The 16736-nt window shown below is 45.2% G+C and overlaps 1 protein-coding gene across 1 annotated transcript in view; it reads right to left on the bottom strand.

The window, feature by feature from the left end:
- SLC25A30 (solute carrier family 25 member 30) overlaps positions 1-14428 on the bottom strand; it is a 37300-nt gene extending 22872 nt beyond the window's left edge. The window contains exon 1 of the mRNA XM_083168962.1: positions 14251-14428. The gene's annotated coding sequence lies outside the window, so the exon portion shown is untranslated. The remainder of the gene's footprint in view (positions 1-14250) is intronic.
- Between the last annotated feature and the right edge of the window lie 2308 nt (positions 14429-16736).

Genomic DNA, 16736 nt, shown 5'->3' with positions numbered 1-16736 from the left:
GCAGGGCAGTGGCAGCAGCGGCTGCGTACCCCTCCCGTGGAGCCATTCAGCGGCGCACCCCAAGCCCCCTGGAGTCGGACGCTTGAGGAGGTAAGCGATGGCTGCTTCCTCTCCCCTCCATGTGTTTTGTCCCTTGCAGGGGGATCAGCTTGTGGTGTCCCAGGGGTGAGCAGGGGGATCACCCTGTGGTGTCCCAGGGGTGAGCAGGGGGATCAGCCTGTGGTGTCCCAGGGGTGAGCAGGGGAGCAGCCTGTGGTGTCCCAGGGGTGTGCAGGGGAGCAGCCTGTGGTGTCCTGCTATTGGGCAGGAGGAGCAGACTGTGGTGTCCTGCTATTATGCAGGGGGAGCCACCTGTGGTGTCCTGCTATTATGCAGGGGGAGCTATCTGTGGTGTCCTGCTATTAGACAGGGGGAGCAGCCTGTGGTGTCCTGCTATTATGCAGGGGGAGCCACCTGTGGTGTCCTGCTATTATGCAGGGGGAGCTATCTGTGGTGTCCTGCTATTAGACAGGGGGAGCAGCCTGTGGTGTCCTGCTATTAGGCAGGGGGAGCAGCCTGTGGTGTTCTGCTATTATGGAGGGGGAGACGACTGTTGTTTCCTGGTATTATTATACAGGGAAATGTACCAGTAGCTGCTGCATTTCCCACCCTAGGCTTATACTCGGGTCAATAAGTTTTCCCAGTTTTTTGTGGCAAAATTAGGTGCCTCGGCTTATATTCGGGTCGACTTATACTCGAGTATATACGGTATGTGCAACAATCAATTGTGGAGATATAGATATATAGTGAAACTTTTGGTACTGGAAGCGGATAACCATATTACATGGACTGATATCTTTAATGGAAGATGATGTTACAATTATAACAGATGAAAGAGATTTTCTAAAATTGTGGTAATTATAGAAACATGGATGTAATGACGAGGCTGAAGTTGGCTTCTTATTCGGCCAGCTTCTTATTCGAGCTCCAGCTTCTTATTCGAGCTTAGCTTCTTATTCAGAACAATCACTTTTACAAGGGTTAATAAATCATGGACCACAAATTTCACTGCAGAAATCAACACAGGGGGGTTGCCTACATATGACCCACTTGCAATTTCTTTTGACCAACAATGATTTGGGCAGAAAATGGGCACAAAAATAGGCATGGGTCCCAGATATCATTTTGAATAAGTAGCTGGTGTCCTGCAAGGGTTAAAAAGCGTTGGTCAAAAAATATTACACTGGAAACCCGCACAGGGGGGTCACTTACATATGACCCACTTGCCATTTCTTTTGACCAACAAGGATTTGGGCAGAAATAGGGCAGTAAAGTGGGCATGGGTCACAGATGTCATTATTTTGAATAAGTAGCTGGTGTCCTGCAAGGGTTAAACAGTGTTGGTCAAAACATATTACACTTGAAACCCACACAGGGGGGTTGCCTACATATGACCCACTTGCAATTTCTTTTGACCAACAATGATTTGGGCAGAAAATGGGCAAAAAAATGGGCATGGGTCACAGAATCATCATTTTGAATAAGTAGCTGGTGTTCTGCAAGGGTTAAACAGCGTTGGTCAACAAATGTTACACTTGGAATCCACACAGGGGGGTCAGATGCATATGACCCACTTGCCATTTCTTTTGACCAACAAGGATTTGGGCAGAAATAGGGCAGTAAAGTGGGCATGGGTCCCAGAATCATGATTTTGAATAAGTAGCTGGTGTCCTGCAAGGGTTAAACAGCGTTGGTCAAAAAATATTACACTGGAAACCCGCACAGGGGGGTCACATACATATGACCCACTTGCCATTTCTTTTGAGCAACAAGGATTTGGGCAGAAATAGGGCAGTAAAGTGGGCATAGGTCCCAGATGTCATCATTTTGAATAAGTAGCTGGTGTCCTGCAAGGGTTAAACAGCGTTGGTCAAAACATATTACACTTGAAACCCACACAGGGAGGTTGCCTACATATGACCCACTTACAATTTCTTTTGACCAACAATGATTTGGGCAGAAAATGGGCACAACAATGGGCATGGGTCCCAGAATCATCATTTTGAATAAGTAGCTGGTGTTCTGCAAGGGTTAAACAGCGTTGGTCAACAAATGTTACACTTGGAATCCACACAGGGGGGTCAGATGCATATGACCCACTTGCCATTTCTTTTGACCAACAAGGATTTGGGCAGAAATAGGGCACTAAAGTGGGCATGGGTCCCAGAATCATGATTTTGAATAAGTAGCTGGTGTTCTGCAAGGGATAAACAGCGTTGGTCAAAATATATTACACTGGAAACCCGCACAGGGGGGTGACTTACATATGACCCACTTGCCATTTCTTTTGACCAACAAGGATTTGGGCAGAAATAGGGCAGTAAAGTGGGCATGGGTCCCAGAATCATCATTTTGAATAAGTAGCTGGTGTCCTGCAAGGGTTAAAAAGCGTTGGTCAAAAAATATTACACTGGAAACCCGCACAGGGGGGTCACTTACATATGACCCACTTGCCATTTCTTTTGACCAAAAAGGATTTGGGCAGTAATAGGGCAGTAAAGTGGGCATGGGTCACAGATGTCATTATTTTGAATAAGTAGCTGGTGTCCTGCAAGGGTTAAACAGTGTTGGTCAAAACATATTACACTTGAAACCCACACAGTGGGGTTGCCTACATATGACCCACTTGCAATTTCTTTTGACCAACAATGATTTGGGCAGAAAATGGGCACAAAAAAGGGCATGGGTCCCAGAATCATCATTTTGAATAAGTAGCTGGTGTTCTGCAAGGGTTAAACAGCATTGGTCAACAAATATTACACTGAAAACCCGCACTATGGGGTCACTTACATATCACCCACTTGCCATTTCTTTTGACCAACAAGGATTTGGGCAGAAATAGGGCACAAAAATGGGCATGGGTCCCAGATATCATTTTGAATAAGTAGCTGGTGTCCTGCAAGGGTTAAATAGCGTTGGTCAAAAAATGTTACACTTGGAATCCACACAGGGGGGTCAGATACATATGACCCACTTGCCATTTCTTTTGACCAACAAGGATTTGGGCAGAAATAGGGCAGTAAAGTGGGCATGGGTCCCAGAATCATGATTTTGAATAAGTAGCTGGTGTCCTGCAAGGGTTAAACAGCGTTGGTCAAAAAATATTACACTGGAAACCCGCACAGGGGCGTCAATTACATATGACGCACTTGCCATTTCTTTTGACCAACAAGGATTTGGGCAGAAATAGGGCAGTAAAGTGGGCATGGGTCACAGATGTCATTATTTTGAATAAGTAGCTGGTGTCCTGCAAGGGTTAAACATTGTTGGTCAAAACATATTACACTTGAAACCCACATAGGGGGGTTGCCTACATATGACCCACTTGCAATTTCTTTTGACCAACAATGATTTGGGCAGAAAATGGGCACAAAAATGGGCATGGGTCCCAGATATCATTTTGAATAAGTAGCTGGTGTTCTGCAAGGGTTAAACAGCGTTGGTCAACAAATATTACACTGGAAACCCGCACAGGGGGGTCAATTACATATGACCCACTTGCCATTTCTTTTTACCAACAAGGATTTGGGCAGAAATAGGGCAGTAAAGTGGGCATAGGTCCCAGATGTCATCATTTTGAATAAGTAGCTGGTGTCCTGCAAGGGTTAAACAGCGTTGGTCAAAACATATTACACTTGAAACCCACACAGGGGGGTCACTTACATATGACCCACTTGCCATTTGTTTTGACCAACAATGATTTGGGCAGAAAATGGGCACAAAAAAGGGCATGGGTCCCAGAATCATCATTTTGAATAAGTAGCTGGTGTTCTGCAAGGGTTAAACAGCGTTTGTCAACAAAAATTTCACTGAAAACCCGCACTAGGGGGTCACTTACATATCACCCACTTGCCATTTCTTTTGACCAACAAGGATTTGGGCAGAAATAGGGCACTAAAGTGGGCATGGGTCCCAGAATCATCATTTTGAATAAGTAGCTGGTGTCCTGCAAGGGTTAAACAGCGTTGGTCAAAAAATATTACACTGGAAACCCACACAGGGGGGTTGCCTACATATGACCCACTTGCCATTTCTTTTGACCAACAATGATTTGGGCAGAAAATGGGGACAAAAATGGGCATGGGTCCCAGATATCATTTTGAATAAGTAGCTGGTGTCCTGCAAGGGTTAAATAGCGTTGGTCAAAAAATGTTACACTTGGAATCCACACAGGGGGGTCAGATACATATAACCCACTTGCCATTTATTTTGACCAACAAGGATTTGGGCAGAAATAGGGCAGTAAAGTGGGCATGGGTCCCAGAATCATGATTTTGAATAAGTAGCTGGTGACCTGCAAGGGTTAAACAGCGTTGGTCAAAAAATATTACACTGGAAACCCGCACAGGGGGGTCAATTACATATGACCCACTTGCCATTTCTTTTGACCAACAAGGATTTGGGCAGAAATAGGGCAGTAAAGTGGGCATAGGTCCCAGATGTCATCATTTTGAATAAGTAGCTGGTGTCCTGCAAGGGTTAAACAGCGTTGGTCAAAACATATTACACTTGAAACCCACACAGGGAGGTTGCCTACATATGACCCACTTGCAATTTCTTTTGACCAACAATGATTTGGGCAGAAAATGGGCACAAAAATGGGCATGGGTCCCAGAATCATCATTTTGAATAAGTAGCTGGTGTTCTGCAAGGGTTAAACAGCGTTGGTCAATAAATGTTACACTTGGAATCCACACAGGGGGGTCAGATACATATGACCCACTTGCCATTTCTTTTGACCAACAAGGATTTGGGCAGTAATAGGGCAGTAAAGTGGGCATGGGTCCCAGAATCATCATTTTGAATAAGTAGCTGGTGTCCTGCAAGGGTTAAACAGCGTTGGTCAAAAAATATTACACTGGAAACCCGCACAGGGGGTCACTTACATATGACCCACTTGCAATTTCTTTTGACCAACAATGATTTGGGCAGAAAATGGGCACAAAAATGGGCATGGGTCCCAGAATCATCATTTTGAATAAGTAGCTGGTGTTCTGCAAGGGTTAAACAGCGTTGGTCAATAAATGTTACACTTGGAATCCACACAGGGGGGTCAGATACATATGACCCACTTGCCATTTCTTTTGACCAACAAGGATTTGGGCAGTAATAGGGCAGTAAAGTGGGCATGGGTCCCAGAATCATCATTTTGAATAAGTAGCTGGTGTTCTGCAAGGGTTAAACAGCGTTGGTCAAAAAATATTACACTGGAAACCCGCACAGGGGGGTCACTTACATATGACCCACTTGCAATTTCTTTTGACCAACAATGATTTGGGCAGAAAATGGGCACAAAAATAGGCATGGGTCCCAGAATCATCATTTTGAATAAGTAGCTGGTGTTCTGCAAGGGTTAAACAGCGTTGGTCAATAAATGTTACACTTGGAATCCACACAGGGGGGTCAGATACATATGACCCACTTGCCATTTCTTTTGACCAACAAGGATTTGGGCAGTAATAGGGCAGTAAAGTGGGCATGGGTCCCAGAATCATCATTTTGAATAAGTAGCTGGTGTCCTGCAAGGGTTAAACAGCGTTGGTCAAAAAATATTACACTGGAAACCCGCACAGGGGGGTCACTTACATATGACCCACTTCCATTTGTTTTGACCAACAATGATTTGGGCAGAAAATGGGCACAAAAAAGGGCATGGGTCCCAGAATCATCATTTTGAATAAGTAGCTGGTGTTCTGCAAGGGTTAAACAGCGTTGGTCAAAAAATATTACACTGGAAACCCGCACAGGGGGGTCACTTACATATGACCCACTTGCCATTTGTTTTGACCAACTGATTTGGGCAGAAAATGGGCACAACAATGGGCATGGGTCCCAGAATCATCATTTTGAATAAGTAGCTGGTGTTCTGCAAGGGTTAAACAGCGTTGGTCAACAAATGTTAACACTTGGAATCCACACAGGGGGGTCAGATGCATATGACCCACTTGCCATTTCTTTTGACCAACAAGGATTTGGGCAGAAATAGGGCACTAAAGTGGGCATGGGTCCCAGAATCATGATTTTGAATAAGTAGCTGGTGTCCTGCAAGGGTTAAACAGCGTTGGTCAAAAAATATTACACTGGAAACCCGCACATGGGGGTCAATTACATATGACCCACTTGCCATTTCTTTTGACCAACAAGGATTTGGGCAGAAATAGGGCAGTAAAGTGGGCATAGGTCCCAGATGTCATCATTTTGAATAAGTAGCTGGTGTCCTGCAAGGGTTAAACAGCGTTGGTCAACAAATGTTACATTTGGAATCCACACAGGGGGGTCAGATACATATGACCCACTTGCCATTTCTTTTGACCAACAAGGATTTGGGCAGAAATAGGGCAGTAAAGTGGGCATAGGTCCCAGATGTCATCATTTTGAATAAGTAGCTGGTGTACTGCCCTATTTCTGCCCAAATCCTTGTCGGTCAAAAGAAATGGCAAGTGAGTGACATGTAAGTGACCCCCTAGTGCGGGGTTTCAGTGTAATATTTGTTGACCAACGCTGTTTAACCCTTGAAGGACACCAGCTACTTATTCAAAATGATGACATCTGGGACCTATGCCCACTTTCCTGCCCTATTTCTGCCCAAATCCTTGTTGGTCAAAAGAAATGGCAAGTGGGTCATATGTAATTGACCCCCCTTTGCGGGTTTCCAGTGTAATATTTTTTGACCAACGCTGTTTAACCCTTGCAGGACACCAGCTACTTATTCAAAATCATGATTCTGGGACCCATGCCCACTTTACCCCCCTATTTCTGCCCAAATCCTTGTCGGTCAAAAGAAATGGCAAGTGGGTAATATGTATCTGACCCCCCTGTGTGGATTCCAAGTGTAACATTTTTTGACCAACGCTGTTTAACCCTTGCAGGACACCAGCTACTTATTCAAAATCATGATTCTGGGACCCATGCCCACTTTACTGCCCTATTACTGCCCAAATCCTTGTTGGTCAAAAGAAATGGCAAGTGGGTCATATGTATCTGACCCCCCTGTGTGGATTCCAAGTGTAACATTTGTTGACCAACGCTGTTTAACCCTTGCAGAACACCAGCTACTTATTCAAAATGATGATTCTGGGACCCATGCCCATTTTTATGCCCATTTTCTGCCCAAATCATTGTTGGTCAAAAGAAATTGCAAGTGGGTCATATGTAGGCAACCTCCCTGTGTGGGTTTCAAGTGTAATATGTTTTGACCAACGCTGTTTAACCCTTGCAGGACACCAGCTACTTATTCAAAATGATGACATCTGGGACCCATGCCCACTTTACTGCCCTATTTCTGCCCAAATCCTTGTTGGTCAAAAGAAATGGCAAGTGGGTGATATGTAAGTGACCCCCTAGTGCGGGTTTTCAGTGTAATATTTGTTGACCAACGCTGTTTAACCCTTGCAGAACACCAGCTACTTATTCAAAATGATGACATCTGGGACCCATGCCCTTTTTTGTGCCCATTTTCTGCCCAAATCATTGTTGGTCAAAAGAAATTGCAAGTGGGTCATATGTAGGCAACCTCCCTGTGTGGGTTTCAAGTGTAATATGTTTTGACCAACGCTGTTTAACCCTTGCAGGACACCAGCTACTTATTCAAAATGATGACATCTGGGACCTATGCCCACTTTACTGCCCTATTTCTGCCCAAATCCTTGTTGGTCAAAAGAAATGGCAAGTGGGTCATATGTAATTGACCCCCCTGTGCGGGTTTCCAGTGTAATATTTTTTGACCAACGCTGTTTAACCCTTGCAGGACACCAGCTACTTATTCAAAATCATGATTCTGGGACCCATGCCCACTTTACTGCCCTATTACTGCCCAAATCCTTGTTGGTCAAAAGAAATGGCAAGTGGGTCATATGTATCTGACCCCCCTGTGTGGATTCCAAGTGTAACATTTGTTGACCAACGCTGTTTAACCCTTGCAGAACACCAGCTACTTATTCAAAATGATGATTCTGGGACCCATGCCCATTTTTGTGCCCATTTTCTGCCCAAATCATTGTTGGTCAAAAGAAATTGCAAGTGGGTCATATGTAGGTAACCTCCCTGTGTGGGTTTCAAGTGTAATATGTTTTGACCAACGCTGTTTAACCCTTGCAGGACACCAGCTACTTATTCAAAATGATGACATCTGGGACCTATGCCCACTTTACTGCCCTATTTCTGCCCAAATCCTTGTTGGTCAAAAGAAATGGCAAGTGGGTCATATGCAATTCACCCCCCTGTGCGGGTTTCCAGTGTAATATTTTTTGACCAATGCTGTTTAACCCTTGCGGGACACCAGCTACTTATTCAAAATCATGATTCTGGGACCCATGCCCACTTTACTGCCCTATTTCTGCCCAAATCCTTGTTGGTCAAAAGAAATGGCAAGTGGGTCATATGTATCTGACCCCCCTGTGTGGATTCCAAGTGTAACATTTTTTGACCAACGCTGTTTAACCCTTGCAGGACACCAGCTACTTATTCAAAATCATGATTCTGGGACCCATGCCCACTTTACTGCCCTATTACTGCCCAAATCCTTGTTGGTCAAAAGAAATGGCAAGTGGGTCATATGTATCTGACCCCCCTGTGTGGATTCCAAGTGTAACATTTGTTGACCAACGCTGTTTAACCCTTGCAGAACACCAGCTACTTATTCAAAATGATGATTCTGGGACCCATGCCCATTTTTATGCCCATTTTCTGCCCAAATCATTGTTGGTCAAAAGAAATTGCAAGTGGGTCATATGTAGGCAACCTCCCTGTGTGGGTTTCAAGTGTAATATGTTTTGACCAACGCTGTTTAACCCTTGCAGGACACCAGCTACTTATTCAAAATGATGACATCTGGGACCCATGCCCACTTTACTGCCCTATTTCTGCCCAAATCCTTGTTGGTCAAAAGAAATGGCAAGTGGGTGATATGTAAGTGACCCCCTAGTGCGGGTTTTCAGTGTAATATTTGTTGACCAACGCTGTTTAACCCTTGCAGAACACCAGCTACTTATTCAAAATGATGATTCTGGGACCCATGCCCTTTTTTGTGCCCATTTTCTGCCCAAATCATTGTTGGTCAAAAGAAATTGCAAGTGGGTCATATGTAGGCAACCTCCCTGTGTGGGTTTCAAGTGTAATATGTTTTGACCAACGCTGTTTAACCCTTGCAGGACACCAGCTACTTATTCAAAATGATGATTCTGGGACCCATGCCCATTTTTGTGCCCATTTTCTGCCCAAATCATTGTTGGTCAAAAGAAATTGCAAGTGGGTCATATGTAGGTAACCTCCCTGTGTGGGTTTCAAGTGTAATATGTTTTGACCAACGCTGTTTAACCCTTGCAGGACACCAGCTACTTATTCAAAATGATGACATCTGGGACCTATGCCCACTTTACTGCCCTATTTCTGCCCAAATCCTTGTTGGTCAAAAGAAATGGCAAGTGGGTCATATGCAATTCACCCCCCTGTGCGGGTTTCCAGTGTAATATTTTTTGACCAACGCTGTTTAACCCTTGCAGGACACCAGCTACTTATTCAAAATCATGATTCTGGGACCCATGCCCACTTTACTGCCCTATTTCTGCCCAAATCCTTGTTGGTCAAAAGAAATGGCAAGTGGGTCATATGTATCTGACCCCCCTGTCTGTATACCAAGTGTAACATTTTTTGACCAACACTATTTAACCCTTGCAGGACACCAGCTACTTATTCAAAATGATATCTGGGACCCATGCCCTTTTTTGTGCCCATTTTCTGCCCAAATCATTGTTGGTCAAAAGAAATTGTAAGTGGGTCATATGTAGGCAACCTCCCTGTGTGGGTTTCAAGTGTAATATGTTTTGACCAACGCTGTTTAACCCTTGCAGGACACCAGCTACTTATTCAAAATGATGACATCTGGGACCTATGCCCACTTTACTGCCCTATTTCTGCCCAAATCCTTGTTGGTCAAAAGAAATGGCAAGTGGGTGATATGTATGTGACCCCCTAGTGCGGGTTTTCAGTGTAATATTTGTTGACCAACGCTGTTTAACCCTTGCAGAACACCAGCTACTTATTCAAAATGATGATTCTGGGACCCATGCCCTTTTTTGTGCCCATTTTCTGCCCAAATCATTGTTGGTCAAAAGAAATGGCAAGTGGGTCATATGTAGGCAACCCCCCTGTGTGGGTTTCCAGTGTAACATTTTTTGACCAACGCTGTTTAACCCTTGCAGGACACCAGCTACTTATTCAAAATGATGATTCTGGGACCCATGCCAATTTTAGTGCCCTATTTCTGCCCAAATCCTTGTTGGTCAAAAGAAATGGCAAGTGAGTGATATGTAAGTGACCCCCTAGTGTGGGTTTTCAGTGTAATATTTGTTGACCAACGCTGTTTAACCCTTGCAGAACACCAGCTACTTATTCAAAATGATGATTCTGGGACCCATGCCCTTTTTTGTGCCCATTTTCTGCCCAAATCATTGTTGGTCAAAAGAAATGGCAAGTGGGTCATATGTAGGCAACCCCCCTGTGTGGGTTTCCAGTGTAACATTTTTTGACCAACGCTGTTTAACCCTTGCAGGACACCAGCTACTTATTCAAAATGATTATTCTGGGACCCATGCCCACTTTAGTGCCCTATTTCTGCCCAAATCCTTGTTGGTCAAAAGAAATGGCAAGTGGGTGATATGTAAGTGACCCCCTAGTGCGGGTTTTCAGTGTAATATTTGTTGACCAACGCTGTTTAACCCTTGCAGAACACCAGCTACTTATTCAAAATGATGATTCTGGGACCCATGCCCTTTTTTGTGCCCATTTTCTGCCCAAATCATTGTTGGTCAAAAGAAATTGCAAGTGGGTCATATGTAGGCAACCTCCCTGTGTGGGTTTCAAGTGTAATATGTTTTGACCAACGCTGTTTAACCCTTGCAGGACACCAGCTACTTATTCAAAATGATGACATCTGGGACCCATGCCCACTTTACTGCCCTATTTCTGCCCAAATCCTTGTTGGTCAAAAGAAATGGCAAGTGGGTCATATATAAGTGACCCTTCTGTGCGGGTTTCCAGTGTAACATTTTTTGACCAACACTGTTTAACCCTTGCAGGACACCAGCTACTTATTCAAAATAATGACATCTGTGACCCATGCCCACTTTACTGCCCTATTTCTGCCCAAATCCTTGTTTGTCAAAAGAAATGGCAAGTGGGTCATATGTATCTGACCCCCCTGTGTGGATTCCAAGTGTAACATTTTTTGACCAACGCTGTTTAACCCTTGCAGGACACCAGCTACTTATTCAAAATCATGATTCTGGGACCCATGCCCACTTTACTGCCCTATTACTGCCCAAATCCTTGTTGGTCAAAAGAAATGGCAAGTGGGTCATATGTATCTGACCCCCCTGTGTGGATTCCAAGTGTAACATTTGTTGACCAACGCTGTTTAACCCTTGCAGAACACCAGCTACTTATTCAAAATGATGATTCTGGGACCCATGCCCATTTTTGTGCCCATTTTCTGCCCAAATCATTGTTGGTCAAAAGAAATTGCAAGTGGGTCATATGTAGGTAACCTCCCTGTGTGGGTTTCAAGTGTAATATGTTTTGACCAACGCTGTTTAACCCTTGCAGGACACCAGCTACTTATTCAAAATGATGACATCTGGGACCTATGCCCACTTTACTGCCCTATTTCTGCCCAAATCCTTGTTGGTCAAAAGAAATGGCAAGTGGGTCATATGCAATTCACCCCCCTGTGCGGGTTTCCAGTGTAATATTTTTTGACCAACGCTGTTTAACCCTTGCAGGACACCAGCTACTTATTCAAAATGATGACATCTGGGACCCATGCCCACTTTACTGCCCTATTTCTGCCCAAATCCTTGTTGGTCAAAAGAAATGGCAAGTGGGTCATATATAAGTGACCCTTCTGTGCGGGTTTCCAGTGTAACATTTTTTGACCAACACTGTTTAACCCTTGCAGGACACCAGCTACTTATTCAAAATAATGACATCTGTGACCCATGCCCACTTTACTGCCCTATTTCTGCCCAAATCCTTGTTGGTCAAAAGAAATGGCAAGTGGGTCATATGTATCTGACCCCCCTGTGTGGATTCCAAGTGTAACATTTTTTGACCAACGCTGTTTAACCCTTGCAGGACACCAGCTACTTATTCAAAATCATGATTCTGGGACCCATGCCCACTTTACTGCCCTATTACTGCCCAAATCCTTGTTGGTCAAAAGAAATGGCAAGTGGGTCATATGTATCTGACCCCCCTGTGTGGATTCCAAGTGTAACATTTGTTGACCAACGCTGTTTAACCCTTGCAGAACACCAGCTACTTATTCAAAATGATGATTCTGGGACCCATGCCCATTTTTGTGCCCATTTTCTGCCCAAATCATTGTTGGTCAAAAGAAATTGCAAGTGGGTCATATGTAGGCAACCTCCCTGTGTGGGTTTCAAGTGTAATATGTTTTGACCAACGCTGTTTAACCCTTGCAGGACACCAGCTACTTATTCAAAATGATGACATCTGGGACCCATGCCCACTTTACTGCCCTATTTCTGCCCAAATCCTTGTTGGTCAAAAGAAATGGCAAGTGGGTGATATGTAAGTGACCCCCTAGTGCGGGTTTTTAGTGTAATATTTGTTGACCAACGCTGTTTAACCCTTGCAGAACACCAGCTACTTATTCAAAATGATGATTCTGGGACCCATGCCCTTTTTTGTGCCCATTTTCTGCCCAAATCATTGTTGGTCAAAAGAAATTGCAAGTGGGTCATATGTAGGCAACCTCCCTGTGTGGGTTTCAAGTGTAATATGTTTTGACCAACGCTGTTTAACCCTTGCAGGACACCAGCTACTTATTCAAAATGATGACATCTGGGACCCATGCCCACTTTACTGCCCTATTTCTGCCCAAATCCTTGTTGGTCAAAAGAAATGGCAAGTGGGTCATATGTAATTGACCCCCCTGTGCGGGTTTCCAGTGTAATATTTGTTGACCAACGCTTTTTAACCCTTGCAGAACACCAGCTACTTATTCAAAATGATATCTGGGACCCATGCCCATTTTTGTGCCCATTTTCTGCCCAAATCATTGTTGGTCAAAATAAATTGCAAGTGGGTCATATGTACGTGACCCCCCTGTGTTGATTTCTACAGTGAAATTTGTGGTCCATGATTCATTAACCCTTGTAAAAGTGATTGTTCTGAATAAGAAGCTGGAGCTCGAATAAGAAGCTGGAGCTCGAATAAGAAGCCAACTTCAGCCTCGTGATGTAATGTAGTACACAGTAAGCCTGTATACGTATACAACCCGTGCAGCAGAGTGGTGTCTGAAGTAAATCGAGGGTGATGAACCCACTTACCTTTGCACTCCCACCTAATTTAACTTTATGAGGCAATGCCAAACTGCAGCAGTGAAGGTAGCAATGATGTTGAACTACCAGCTTTCTATATATTATTGTACTTTTAAAAGACTTGTTGCTTTGCAAATGTATAAGCAGCTTTCTCTTCTATATGCAAGAGACTGTATTTGTGCAGAATATGAGGGACAGGTGTTTATTGTACTGCAAAATAGGCAGGATATTAAAAGTATTTAACGAAGCTTGGAAAGATACAATTGTGATAAATTACCAATCAAATAGTTTCCAAGCACAATCTGTACAATTAGCTAATACTTTAAACTCTTTCCGAACTTTGATAAATACCCCCTTGAAAAAAGACAATGCTACTACTGTAAAATAATCTATGAAAAGCAAAGCATGTTCATGCATCACTTGTAAATAGTGACTTAGAACATGACACACTCATAATAAACACAATGCTGCTATTCTATGCACAGAGTTGCCTCCCTGGCCGCAGGCACCATACTAGTGTCTGACAGAGGGTGAGAGATACAGGAGAGGACATCGCTGTGCCACCTGACAGGACCCATCACAGGGGCCATTCTTACCCACATCCACCCCCAGCACTCTACAAAACACATGCACTTTATACGTATGATAAATGCACACACTGGCTAACCAGCGCACAGAGCTAGTGCCACCTTGCCATAACTGCACGGGATCACAGCGACCCTGATCACAGCCACCCTGTCTACAGCGGCCCCCGGCACCGCCACGTGACAGGCCCACCCGCCCTGCAAGGTAATACCCGACCTACGGGCACAGGAGCTGCATGGTGGGCTCTCAGAGGGACCCGGCGACTCCTCCGGTACATGGTACATACCTGTAGTGTGCGCAATGTTGACTCAGGGCCTGACCGCGCCGCTGCCCGCACTCCGCTGCTGCTGGGATTAATAAAAGACGTTTCCGAATCCGACTTTCCTAGTCTGTACTGGAGGGGACTGAGTAGTACGTCTCCACCCACTGCCTTGTATGCCCCGCCTACCGATCCCTGCGTCACGCCTCCCTCAACGGGAACCAGATACTAGGCTGAGTGTCTCGCCCGCCCACACAGCATGAGCTGATTGGATGCAAAATCGGGGAAAGGCTATGAAGCGCACGTGAAGGCAGAGTGATCAATGCGAGGGGCGGGGTCATGTTTATTTATGGGCGGAGACTATGGGGCATAAGAAGAACACAAGGCCTGGCGCTGTTATCATTGCATTAGCAGAAGGAACGCTGTAACGGCCACTGACAGGAATATAGAACGTCAGCCTGTATACCAGCTGCCTCCTCCTACACGCAGCGTGGGTAGGGATGGCCATCGATGGCAAAAGTATAACTGGCCATCGATAGGTATTACTATTTAATGGATGACCATCGATGTTTTACATATCGATGATCATTCATTTTATTTGATTGATTGGCTTATGGGCCAATAAAAATACGGGGGCGGGGCTTCACGGGTGTCGGGGTGGAGCTATGCTCCATGTCCCAGCCCCTTGGGGAAAAAAACAAAAACAAAACTATTCATTTAAGCTTGACATCGATGTCAAAACTATTTGACATTGGCCATAAAACATTGATGATTTATAATCATCGATGGTCGATGGCCATCCCTAAGCATGGGGCATTCCAGGTCTCGGTAACTGTGGGGAACATATATCAAATCTTCAAAAAAGTGGTGAAGTTGCCCATAGCAAACAGCTTATACCAATGGGCCCTGATTCTAATTAACTCGCCAGGGCCGGCGCCACCACTAGGCAAATCTAGGCATTTGCCTAGGGCGCCGGCCACTGGAGGGCGGCATTTTGTGCCGCCCGGGTACCTGTCCTACGGCGCTGTCTATTTAAATCTGGCGGCGGAGGCAGCGGGGGTCCCTGCAGTCCATTAAAAATCACGAGCGCTATCCGCCGGGCTATGCGGAAGCGCTTCTAGTGTGAAAACTCTGGCAGCACGGCGCATGCTGATCTCAGCCAATCAGCGTGCTGCCAGTGTTTTCACACTAGAAGCGCTTCCGCATAGCCCGGCGGATAGCGCTCGTGATTTTAAATGGACTGCAGGGACCTCCGCCACCAGATTTAAATAGACAGCGCCGAACGACAGGTACCCCCCCCCCCCCCCCTGGGGCGCTCCGGTGCCTTGCACCGGCCCTGTAACTCGCTAAACTGCGAAGCTCACAACTTACTCACACCCGTCCAATTACACGCCCCCCTCCACCATTGCAAGGGGATGTGTTACAAAGACATCCTCTTGCATGTGCTCCCAAGCCGGAAACAATAATTCTCCAGGGCTTGCAAATATAAGGCAGTACAGACTGACATATTTGCAGGCTTCCGGCCAAAGACGGGCGAGCGGCTGATGTCAGTTGCCTGCCCCCGGCACACATCAGCATGCCGCATTCCCATGGGAATGGCCAGCGCTTTCATGGGGACACCCATGAAACGCTGGGCGTCCACATGGACGACACCCGACTCCGCCGCCCCTTGCCCCTGACCTGCATAGCTCTGTGTGAATGGCTCGCCGACTGGAAGTTGCCGAGGCTGTTTGCCCAGGGACTCTGCACTTGCGCATAAACCATGTGCAAAAGAAAAACATGCAAACCGTGCAAACACATGGACTTTATTCAGATCTGATTGCAGTACAAATTTGTTTGGAAAATTGGCAAAACCATGTACACTGCAGGTGGGGCAGATGTAACATGTGCAGAGAGAGTTAAATTTGGGTGAGGTGTGTTGAAACTGAAATCTCAATTGCAGTGTAAAAATAATGCAGCCAGTATTTACCCTGCACAGAAACAAAATAACTCACACAAATCTTAAGGTGCCCATACACGTGCCGATATGTGTGCTGTACGTTTTGTACTTCATTTGTGCCTTGCGATTTTGGCACTTGTAGGAGGATGCGATCTACTGTACTGTGCGGGTGCGATGCAATTTTAGCCTTTTTTTTACTTTATAGTTACCTGGACATGGACATCGCATCGCATGTGCTACAAAACTAATGCGATGCGATGTAGCACAAAAAGTACTGCCTGCAGATACTTTTTGTGCTACACAATATTGTACCCGCGGGGACGTGCATCGCATCCCCGAAGGTACGCGGTGCGATTTTAACCGATGTGATGCGTTATGAACTTTAAAAGTTCAAAACGCATGTTTAAATGTTTACATCTTCCCCCCTGCAGTGCACATGGTTTTGCCCATTTTCCAAACAAATTTTACTGCAACCAGATCTGAATAAGGGCCTATGTGTGCCACAGCAGTCATACACACACCAGACCCAGGGCCGGTGCAAGGCATCTAGGCGCCCTAGGCAAACCTACAGGAT

Source organism: Crinia signifera, chromosome 2 (genome assembly GCF_055691185.1).
Source record: "Crinia signifera chromosome 2, ASM5569118v1, whole genome shotgun sequence".
NCBI classification, from domain to species: domain Eukaryota; kingdom Metazoa; phylum Chordata; class Amphibia; order Anura; family Myobatrachidae; genus Crinia; species Crinia signifera.
The sequence above is the reverse complement of the archived record's forward strand: the minus strand, read 5'-3'. Positions and strand labels throughout refer to the sequence as shown.